The sequence below is a fragment of the Oncorhynchus mykiss genome, chromosome 17 (genome assembly GCF_013265735.2).
Source record: "Oncorhynchus mykiss isolate Arlee chromosome 17, USDA_OmykA_1.1, whole genome shotgun sequence".
NCBI lineage: Eukaryota > Metazoa > Chordata > Actinopteri > Salmoniformes > Salmonidae > Oncorhynchus > Oncorhynchus mykiss.
Window position 1 is genome coordinate 93,896,327 of NC_048581.1, and position 12,270 is coordinate 93,908,596.

A 12,270-nucleotide genomic window follows, 5' to 3' on the forward strand; every position below is an offset into this window, starting at 1 on the left:
AGCTGGTCTGTCATATTATAATAGAGACAGTAGATCTGGCTGGTCTGTCATTGTACAATAAGGACAGTAGATCTAGCTGGTCTGTCATAATATAATAGCGACAGTAGATCTCGCTGGTCTGTCAGAATAGAATAGAGACAGTAGATCTAGCTGGTCTGTCATATTATAATAGAGACAGTAGATCTAGCTGGTCTGTCATAATTTAATAGCTACAGTAGATCTAGCTGGTCTGTCATAGTATAATAGACAGTAGATCTAGCTGGTCTGTCATAATATAATAGAGACTGTAGATCTAGCTGGTCTGTCATATTATAATAGAGACTGTAGATCTAGCTGGTCTGTCATAATACATTAAGGACAGTAGATCTAGCTGGTCTGTCATAATATAGTAGAGAAAGTAGATCTAGCTGGTCTGTCATATTATAATAGAGACTGTAGATCTAGCTGGTCTGTCATAATACATTAAGGACAGTAGATCTAGCTGGTCTGTCATAATATAGTAGAGAAAGTAGATCTAGCCGGTCTGTCATAAAAAAATAGAGACAGTGGATCTAGCTGGTCTGTCATAAGACAATAGAGACAGTAGATCTAGATGGTCTTTCATATTATAATAGAGACAGTAGATCTAGCTGGTCTGTCATAATATAATAGAGACAGTAGATCGAGCTCGTCTGTCATAATACAATTGAAACATACAGACAGTAGACCTAGCTGGTCTGTCAAATTATAATAGAGACAGCAGATCTAGCTGGTCTGCCATAATATAGTAGAGACAGTAGATCTAGCTGGTCTGTCATAATATAATAGAGACAGTAGATCTAGCTGGTCTGTCATAATATAATAGAGACAATAGATCTAGCTGGTCTGTCATGATATAATAGAGACAGTAGATCTAGCTGGTCTGTCATAATATAATAGAGACAGTAGATCTAGCTGGTCTGTCATATTATAATAGAGACAGTAGATCCTGCTGGTCTGTCATAGTACAATAAGGACAGTAGATCTAGCTGGTCTGTCATAATATAATAGAGATAGTAGATCGAGCTGGTCTGTCATATTATAATACAAACAGTAGATCTAGCTGGTCTGTCATAATATAATAGAGACAGTAGATCTAGCTGGTCTGTCATTATATAATAGAGACAGTCGATCTAGCTGGTCTGTCATATTATAATACAAACAGTAGATCTAGCTGGTGTGTCATAATATAATAGAGACAGTAGATCTAGCTGGTCTGTCATTATATAATAGAGACAGTCGATCTTGCTGGTCTGTCATATTATAATACAAACAGTAGATCTAGCTTGTCTGTCATAATATAATAGAGACAGTAGATCTAGCTGGTCTGTCATAATATAATAGAGACAGTAGATCTGGCTGGTCTGTCATAATATAATAGAGACAGTAGATCTGGCTGGTCTGTCATAGTACAATAAGGACAGTAGATTTAGCTGGTGTGTAATAGTACAATAGAGACAGTAGATCTGGCTGGTCTGTCATAATATAATAGAGACAGATAGATCTAGCTGGTCTGTCATAATATAATAGAGATAGTAGACCGAGCTCGTCTGTCATAATACAATAGAGACAGTAGATCTAGCTGGTCTGTCATAATAAAACTGAAACAAACAGACAGTAGATCTAGCTGGTCTGTCATAATACATTAAGGACAGTAGATCTAGCTGGTCTGTCATAATATAATAGAGACAGTCGATCTAGCTGGTCTGTCATATTATAATACAAACAGTAGATCTAGCTGGTCTGTCATAATATAATAGAGACAGATCTGGCTGGTCTGTCATAGCACAATAAGGACAGTAGATTTAGCTGGTCAATCATAGTACAATATAGACAGTAGATCTAGCTGGTCTGTCATAATATAATAGAGACAGTTAGATCTAGCTGGTCTGTCATATTATAATAGAGACAGTAGATCTAGATGGTCTGTCATAATATAGAAACATACAGACAGTAGATCTAGCTGGTCAGTCATAATTTAATAGCTACAGTAGATCTAGCTGGTCTGTCATATTATAATAGAGACAGTAGATCTAGCTGGTCTGTCATAATATAATAGAGACAGTAGATCGAGCTCGTCTGTCATAATACAATAGAGACAGTAGATCTAGCTGGTCTGTCATAATAAAACTGAAACATACAGACAGTAGATCTAGCTGGTCTGTCAAATTATAATAGAGACAGCAGATCTAGCTGGTCTGCCATAATATAGTAGAGACAGTAGATCTAGCTGGTCTGTCATAATATAATAGAGACAGTAGATCTAGCTGGTCTGTCATAATACATTAAGGACAGTAGATCTAGCTGGTCTGTCATAATACAATAGAGAACGTAGATCTAGCTGGTCTGTCATAATAAAATTGAAACATACAGACAGTAGATCTAGCTGGTTTGTCATAATATAGAGACAGTAGATCTAGCTGGTCTGTCATAATATAGAGACAGTAGATCTTGCTGGTCTGTCATAATATAATAGAGATAGTAGATCGAGCTCGTCTGTCATAATACATTAAGGACAGTCGATCTAGCTGGTCTGTCATATTATAATACAAACAGTAGATCTAGCTGGTCTGTCATAATATAATAGAGACAGTAGATCTAGCTGGTCTGTCATAATATAATAGAGACAGTAGATCTGGCTGGTCTGTCATAATATAATGGAGACAGTAGATCTGGCTGGTCTGTCATAGTACAATAGAGACAGTAGATCTAGCTGGTCTGTCATAATATAATGGAATAGTAGATCGAGCTTGTCTGTCATAATACAATAGAGACAGTAGATCTAGCTGGTCTGCCATAATAAAACTGAAACATACAGACAGTAGATCTAGCTGGTCTGTCATAATGTAATAGAGACAGTAGATCTAGCTGGTCTGTCATATTATAATACAAACAGTAGATCTAGCTGGTCTGTCATAATATAATAGAGACAGTAGATCTAGCTGGTCTGTCATACTATAATAGAGACAGTAGATCTAGCTGGTCTGACATAATATAATAGAGACAGTAGATCTAGCTGGTCTGTCATAATATAATAGAGACAGTAGATCTAGCTGGTCTGTCATAATATAATAGAGACAGTAGATCTAGCTGGTCTGTCATATTATAATAGAGACAGTAGATCTGGCTGGTCTGTCATTGTACAATAAGGACAGTAGATCTAGCTGGTCTGTCATAATATAATAGCGACAGTAGATCTCGCTGGTCTGTCAGAATAGAATAGAGACAGTAGATCTAGCTGGTCTGTCATATTATAATAGAGACAGTAGATCTAGCTGGTCTGTCATAATTTAATAGCTACAGTAGATCTAGCTGGTCTGTCATAGTATAATAGACAGTAGATCTAGCTGGTCTGTCATAATATAATAGAGACTGTAGATCTAGCTGGTCTGTCATATTATAATAGAGACTGTAGATCTAGCTGGTCTGTCATAATACATTAAGGACAGTAGATCTAGCTGGTCTGTCATAATATAGTAGAGAAAGTAGATCTAGCTGGTCTGTCATATTATAATAGAGACTGTAGATCTAGCTGGTCTGTCATAATACATTAAGGACAGTAGATCTAGCTGGTCTGTCATAATATAGTAGAGAAAGTAGATCTAGCCGGTCTGTCATAAAAAAATAGAGACAGTGGATCTAGCTGGTCTGTCATAAGACAATAGAGACAGTAGATCTAGATGGTCTTTCATATTATAATAGAGACAGTAGATCTAGCTGGTCTGTCATAATATAATAGAGACAGTAGATCGAGCTCGTCTGTCATAATACAATTGAAACATACAGACAGTAGACCTAGCTGGTCTGTCAAATTATAATAGAGACAGCAGATCTAGCTGGTCTGCCATAATATAGTAGAGACAGTAGATCTAGCTGGTCTGTCATAATATAATAGAGACAGTAGATCTAGCTGGTCTGTCTTAATGTAATAGAGACAGTCGATCTAGCTGGTCTGTCATAATATAATAGAGACAGTAGATCTGGCTGGTCTGTCATAATATAATAGAGACAATAGATCTAGCTGGTCTGTCATGATATAATAGAGACAGTAGATCTAGCTGGTCTGTCATAATATAATAGAGACAGTAGATCTAGCTGGTCTGTCATATTATAATAGAGACAGTAGATCCTGCTGGTCTGTCATAGTACAATAAGGACAGTAGATCTAGCTGGTCTGTCATAATATAATAGTGACAGTAGATCTCGCTGGTCTGTCAGAATAGAATAGAGACAGTAGATCTAGCTGGTCTGTCTTAATATAATAGAGACAGTAGATCTAGCTGGTCTGTCTTAATATAATAGAGACAGTAGATCTAGATACTCTATCATAATACAATAGAGACACTAGCTCTAGCTGGTCTGTCATAATATAATAGAGACAGTAGATCTAGCTGGTCTGTCATATTATAATAGAGATAGTAGATCGAGCTCGTCTGTCATAATACATTAAGGACAGTAGATCTAGCTGGTCTGTCATTATATAATAGAGACAGTCGATCTAGCTGGTCTGTCATATTATAAGACAAACAGTAGATCTAGCTGGTCTGTCATAATATAATAGAGACAGTAGATCTAGCTGGTCTGTCATTATATAATAGAGACAGTCGATCTAGCTGGTCTGTCATATTATAATACAAACAGTAGATCTAGCTGGTCTGTCATAATATAATAGAGACAGTAGATCTAGCTGGTCTGTCATAATATAATAGAGACAGTAGATCTGGCTGGTCTGTCATAATATAATAGAGACAGTAGATCTGGCTGGTCTGTCATAGTACAATAAGGACAGTAGATTTAGCTGGTGTGTCATAGTACAATAGAGACAGTAGATCTAGCTGGTCTGTCATAATATAATAGAGATAGTAGACCGAGCTCGTCTGTCATAATACAATAGAGACAGTAGATCTAGCTGGTCTGTCATAATAAAACTGAAACAAACAGACAGTAGATCTAGCTTGTCTGTCATAATACATTAAGGACAGTAGATCTAGCTGGTCTGTCATAATATAATAGAGACAGTCGATCTAGCTGGTCTGTCATAATATAATAGAGAAAGATCTGGCTGGTCTGTCATAGCACAATAAGGACAGTAGATTTAGCTGGTCAATCATAGTACAATATAGACAGTAGATCTAGCTGGTCAGTCATAATTTAATAGCTACAGTAGATCTAGCTGGTCTGTCATATTATAATAGAGACAGTAGATCTAGCTGGTCTGTCATAATATAATAGAGACAGTAGATCGAGCTCGTCTGTCATAATACAATAGAGACAGTAGATCGAGCTCGTCTGTCATAATACAATAGAGACAGTAGATCTAGCTGGTCTGTCATAATAAAACTGAAACATACAGACAGTAGATCTAGCTGGTCTGTCATATTATAATACAAACAGTAGATCTAGCTGGTCTGTCATAATATAATAGAGACAGTAGATCTAGCTGGTCTGTCATAATATAATAGAGACAGTAGATCTGGCTGGTCTGTCATAATATAATAGTTACAGTAGATCTGGCTGGTCTGTCATAGTACAATAGAGACAGTAGATCTAGCTGGTCTGTCATAATATAATGGAATAGTAGATCGAGCTTGTCTGTCATAATACAATAGAGACAGTAGATCTAGCTGTTGTGTCATAATATAGAGACAGTCGATCTAGCTGGTCTGTCATATTATAATACAAACAGTAGATCTAGCTGGTCTGTCATAATATAATAGAGACAGTAGATCTAGCTGGTCTGTCATAATATAATAGAGACAGTAGATCTGGCTGGTCTGTCATAGTACAATAGAGACAGTAGATCTAGCTGGTCTGTCATAATATAATGGAATAGTAGATCGAGCTTGTCTGTCATAATACAATAGAGACAGTAGATCTAGCTGGTCTGCCATAATAAAACTGAAACATACAGACAGTAGATCTAGCTGGTCTGTCATAATGTAATAGAGACAGTAGATCTAGCTGGTCTGTCATAATATAATAGAGACAGTAGATCTAGCTGGTCTGTCATACTATAACAGAGACAGTAGATCTAGCTGGTCTGACATAATATAATAGAGACAGTAGATCTAGCTGGTCTGTCATAATATAATAGAGACAGTAGATCTAGCTGGTCTGTCATAATATAATAGAGACAGTAGATCTAGCTGGTCTGTCATATTATAATAGAGACAGTAGATCTGGCTGGTCTGTCATTGTACAATAAGGACAGTAGATCTAGCTGGTCTGTCATAATATAATAGCGACAGTAGATCTCGCTGGTCTGTCAGAATAGAATAGAGACAGTAGATCTAGCTGGTCTGTCATATTATAATAGAGACAGTAGATCTAGCTGGTCTGTCATAATTTAATAGCTACAGTAGATCTAGCTGGTCTGTCATAGTATAATAGACAGTAGATCTAGCTGGTCTGTCATAATATAATAGAGACTGTAGATCTAGCTGGTCTGTCATAATACATTAAGGACAGTAGATCTAGCTGGTCTGTCATAATATAGTAGAGAAAGTAGATCTAGCTGGTCTGTCATAATATAATAGAGACAGTAGATCGAGCTCGTCTGTCATAAAAAAATAGAGACAGTGGATCTAGCTGGTCTGTCATAAGACAATAGAGACAGTAGATCTAGATGGTCTTTCATATTATAATAGAGACAGTAGATCTAGCTGGTCTGTCATAATATAATAGAGACAGTAGATCGAGCTCGTCTGTCATAATACAATAGAGACAGTAGATCTAGCTGGTCTGTCATAATACAATTGAAACATACAGACAGTAGACCTAGCTGGTCTGTCAAATTATAATAGAGACAGCAGATCTAGCTGGTCTGCCATAATATAGTAGAGACAGAAGATCTAGCTGGTCTGTCATAATATAATAGAGACAGTAGATCTAGCTGGTCTGTCATAATACATTAAGGACAGTAGATCTAGCTGGTCTGTCAAATTATAATAGAGACAGCAGATCTAGCTGGTCTGCCATAATATAGTAGAGACAGTAGATCTAGCTGGTGTGTCATAATATAATAGAGACAGTAGATCTAGCTGGTCTGTCATAATATAATAGAGACAGTAGATCTAGCTGGTCTGTCTTAATGTAATAGAGACAGTCGATCTAGCTGGTCTGTCATAATATAATAGAGACAGTAGATCTAGCTGGTCTGTCATAATATAATAGAGACAATAGATCTAGCTGGTCTGTCATGATATAATAGAGACAGTAGATCTAGCTGGTCTGTCATAATATAATAGAGACAGTAGATCTAGCTGGTCTGTCATATTATAATAGAGACAGTAGATCCTGCTGGTCTGTCATAGTACAATAAGGACAGTAGATCTAGCTGGTCTGTCATAATATAATAGTGACAGTAGATCTCGCTGGTCTGTCAGAATAGAATAGAGACAGTAGATCTAGCTGGTCTGTCTTAATATAATAGAGACAGTAGATCTAGCTGTTCTGTCTTAATATAATAGAGACAGTAGATCTAGATACTCTATCATAATACAATAGAGACACTAGCTCTAGCTGGTCTGTCATAATATAATAGAGACAGTAGATCTAGCTGGTCTGTCATATTATAATAGAGACAGTAGATCTAGATGGTCTGTCATAATATAGAAACATACAGACAGTAGATCTAGCTGGTCTGTCATAATCTAATAGAGACAGGAGATCTGGCTGGTCTGTCATAATACACTAAGGACAGTAGATCTAGCTGGTCTGTCATAATATAGTAGAGACAGTAGATCTAGATGCTCTGTCATAATACAATAGAGACAGTAGATCTAGTTGGTCTGTCATAATAAAATTGAAACATACAGACAGTAGATCTAGCTGGTCTGTCAAATTATAATAGAGACAGCAGATCTAGCTGGTCTGCCATAATATAGTAGAGACAGTAGATCTAGCTGGTCTGTCATAATATAATTGAGACAGTAGATCTAGCTGGTCTGTCATAATACATTAAGGACAGTAGATCTAGCTGGTCTGTCATAATATAATAGAGACAGTAGATCTAGCTGGTCTGTCATAATATAGAGACAGTAGATCTAGTTGGTCTGTCATAATAAAATTGAAACATACAGACAGTAGATCTAGCTGGTCTGTCAAATTATAATAGAGACAGCAGATCTAGCTGGTCTGCCATAATATAGTAGAGACAGTAGATCTAGCTGGTCTGTCATAATATAATTGAGACAGTAGATCTAGCTGGTCTGTCATAATACATTAAGGACAGTAGATCTAGCTGGTCTGTCATAATATAATAGAGACAGTAGATCTAGCTGGTCTGTCATAATATAGAGACAGTAGATCTAGCTGGTCTGTCATAATATAATAGAGACAGTAGATCTAGCTGGTCTGTCATAATATAATAGAGACAGTAGATCTAGCTGGTCTGTCATAATATAATAGAGACAGTAGATCTAGATGGTCTGTCATAATATAATAGAGACAGTAGATCTAGCTGGTCTATCATAATATATAAGCGACAGTAGATCTTGCTGGTCTGTCAGAATAGAATAGAGACAGTAGATCTAGATGGTCTCATAATATAATAGAAACATACAGACAGTAGATCTAGCTGGTCTGTCATAATATAATAGAGACAGTAGATCTAGATGGTCTGTCATAATACAATAGAAACATACAGACAGTAGATCTAGCTGGTCTGTCATAATATAATAGCTACAGTAGATCTAGCTGGTCTGTCATAGTATAATAGACAGTAGATCTAGCTGGTCTGTCATATTATAATATAGACAGTAGATTTAGCCGGTCTGTCATAATATAATAGAGACAGGAGATCTGGCTGTTCTGTCATAATACACTAAGGACAGTAGATCTAGCTGGTCTGTCATAATATAGTAGAGACAGTAGATCTAGCGGGTGTTTCATAATATAATAGAGACAGTAGATCTAGCTGGTCTGTCATAATATAATAGAGACAGTAGATCTAGCTGGTCTGTCATAATATAATAGAGACAGTAGATCTAGCTGGTCTGTCATAATATAATAGAGACAGTAGATCTAGCCGGTCTGTCATAATACATTAAGGACAGTAGATCTAGCTGGTCTGTCATAATATAATAGAGACAGTAGATCTAGCTGGTCTGTCATAATATAATAGAGACAGTAGATCTAGCTGGTCTGTCATATTATAATAGAGACAGTAGATCTGGCTGGTCTGTCATAATATAATAGAGACAGTAGATCTAGCTGGTCTGTCATATTATAATAGAGACAGTAGATCTAGCTGGTCTATCATAATACATTAAGGACAGTAGATCTAGCTGGTCTGTCATAATATAATAGAGACAGTAGATCTAGCTGGTCTGTCATAATATAATAGAGACAGTAGATCTAGCTGGTCTGTCATAATATTATAGAGACAGTAGATCTAGCTGGTCTGTCATAATATAATAGAGACAGTAGATCTAGCTGGTCTGTCATAATATAATAGCTACAGTAGATCTAGCTGGTCTGTGATAGTATAATAGACAGTAGATCTAGCTGGTCTGTCATAATATAATAGAGACAGTAGATCTAGCTGGTCTGTCATAATATAATAGAGACAGTCGATCTAGCTGGTCTGTCATATTATAATAGAGACAGTAGATCTAGCTGGTCTGTCATAATATAATAGAGACAGTAGATCGAGCTCGTCTGTCATAATACAATAGAGACAGTAGATCTAGCTGGTCTGTCATAATAAAACTGAAACATACAGACAGTAGATCTAGCTGGTCTGTCAAATTATAATAGAGACAGCAGATCTAGCTGGTCTGCCATAATATAATAGAGACAGTAGATCTAGCTGGTCTGTCATAATACATTAAGGACAGTAGATCTAGCTGGTCTGTCATAATACAATAGAGAACGTAGATCTAGCTGGTCTGTCATAATATAATGGAATAGTAGATCGAGCTTGTCTGTCATAATACAATAGAGACAGTAGATCTAGCTGGTCTGTCATAATAAAATTGAAACATACAGACAGTAGATCTAGCTGGTTTGTCATAATATAGAGACAGTAGATCTAGTTGGTCTGTCATAATATAGAGACAGTAGATCTTGCTGGTCTGTCATAATATAATAGAGATAGTAGATCGAGCTCGTCTGTCATAATACATTAAGGACAGAAGATCTAGCTGGTGTGTCATAATATAGAGACAGTCGATCTAGCTGGTCTGTCATATTATAATACAAACAGTAGATCTAGCTGGTCTGTCATAATATAATAGAGACAGTAGATCTAGCTGGTCTGTCATACTATAACAGAGACAGTAGATCTAGCTGGTCTGACATAATATAATAGAGACAGTAGATCTAGCTGGTGTGTCATAATATAATAGAGACAGTAGATCTAGCTGGTCTGTCATAATATAATAGAGACAGTAGATCTAGCTGGTCTGTCATAATATAATGGAATAGTAGATCGAGCTTGTCTGTCATAATACAATAGAGACAGTAGATCTAGCTGGTCTGCCATAATAAAACTGAAACATACAGACAGTAGATCTAGCTGGTCTGTCATAATGTAATAGAGACAGTAGATCTAGCTGGTCTGTCATATTATAATACAAACAGTAGATCTAGCTGGTCTGTCATAATATAATAGAGACAGTAGATCTAGCTGGTCTGTCATACTATAACAGAGACAGTAGATCTAGCTGGTCTGACATAATATAATAGAGACAGTAGATCTAGCTGGTCTGTCATAATATAATAGAGACAGTAGATCTAGCTGGTCTGTCATAATATAATAGAGACAGTAGATCTAGCTGGTCTGTCATATTATAATAGAGACAGTAGATCTGGCTGGTCTGTCATTGTACAATAAGGACAGTAGATCTAGCTGGTCTGTCATAATATAATAGCGACAGTAGATCTCGCTGGTCTGTCAGAATAGAATAGAGACAGTAGATCTAGCTGGTCTGTCATATTATAATAGAGACAGTAGATCTAGCTGGTCTGTCGTAATTTAATAGCTACAGTAGATCTAGCTGGTCTGTCATAGTATAATAGACAGTAGATCTAGCTGGTCTGTCATAATATAATAGAGACTGTAGATCTAGCTGGTCTGTCATATTATAATAGAGACTGTAGATCTAGCTGGTCTGTCATAATACATTAAGGACAGTAGATCTAGCTGGTCTGTCATAATATAGTAGAGAAAGTAGATCTAGCGGGTGTGTCATATTATAATAGAGAGAGTAGATCTAGCCGGTCTGTCATAAAAAAAATAGAGACAGTGGATCTAGCTGGTCTGTCATAAGACAATAGAGACAGTAGATCTAGATGGTCTTTCATATTATAATAGAGACAGTAGATCTAGCTGGTCTGTCATAATATAATAGAGACAGTAGATCGAGCTCGTCTGTCATAATACAATAGAGACAGTAGATCTAGCTGGTCTGTCATAATACAATTGAAACATACAGACAGTAGACCTAGCTGGTCTGTCAAATTATAATAGAGACAGCAGATCTAGCTGGTCTGCCATAATATAGTAGAGACAGTAGATCTAGCTGGTCTGTCATAATATAATAGAGACAGTAGATCTAGCTGGTCTGTCATAATACATTAAGGACAGTAGATCTAGCTGGTCTGTCATAATAAAATTGAAACATACAGACAGTAGACCTAGCTGGTCTGTCAAATTATAATAGAGACAGCAGATCTAGCTGGTCTGTCATAATATAATAGAGACAGTAGATCTAGCTGGTCTGTCATAATATAATAGAGACAGTAGATCTAGCTGGTCTGTCTTAATGTAATAGAGACAGTCGATCTAGCTGGTCTGTCATAATGTAATAGAGACAGTAGATCTAGCTGGTCTGTCATAATATAATAGAGACAATAGATCTAGCTGGTCTGTCATGATATAGAGACAGTAGATCTAGCTGGTCTGTCATAATATAATAGAGACAGTAGATCTAGCTGGTCTGTCATATTATAATAGAGACAGTAGATCCTGCTGGTCTGTCATAGTACAATAAGGACAGTAGATCTAGCTGGTCTGTCATAATATAATAGTGACAGTAGATCTCGCTGGTCTGTCAGAATAGAATAGAGACAGTAGATCTAGCTGGTCTGTCTTAATATAATAGAGACAGTAGATCTAGCTGGTCTGTCTTAATATAATAGAGACAGTAGATCTAGATACTCTATCATAATACAATAGAGACACTAGCTCTAGCTGGTCTGTCATAATATAATAGAGACAGTAGATCTAGCTGGTCTGTCATATTATAA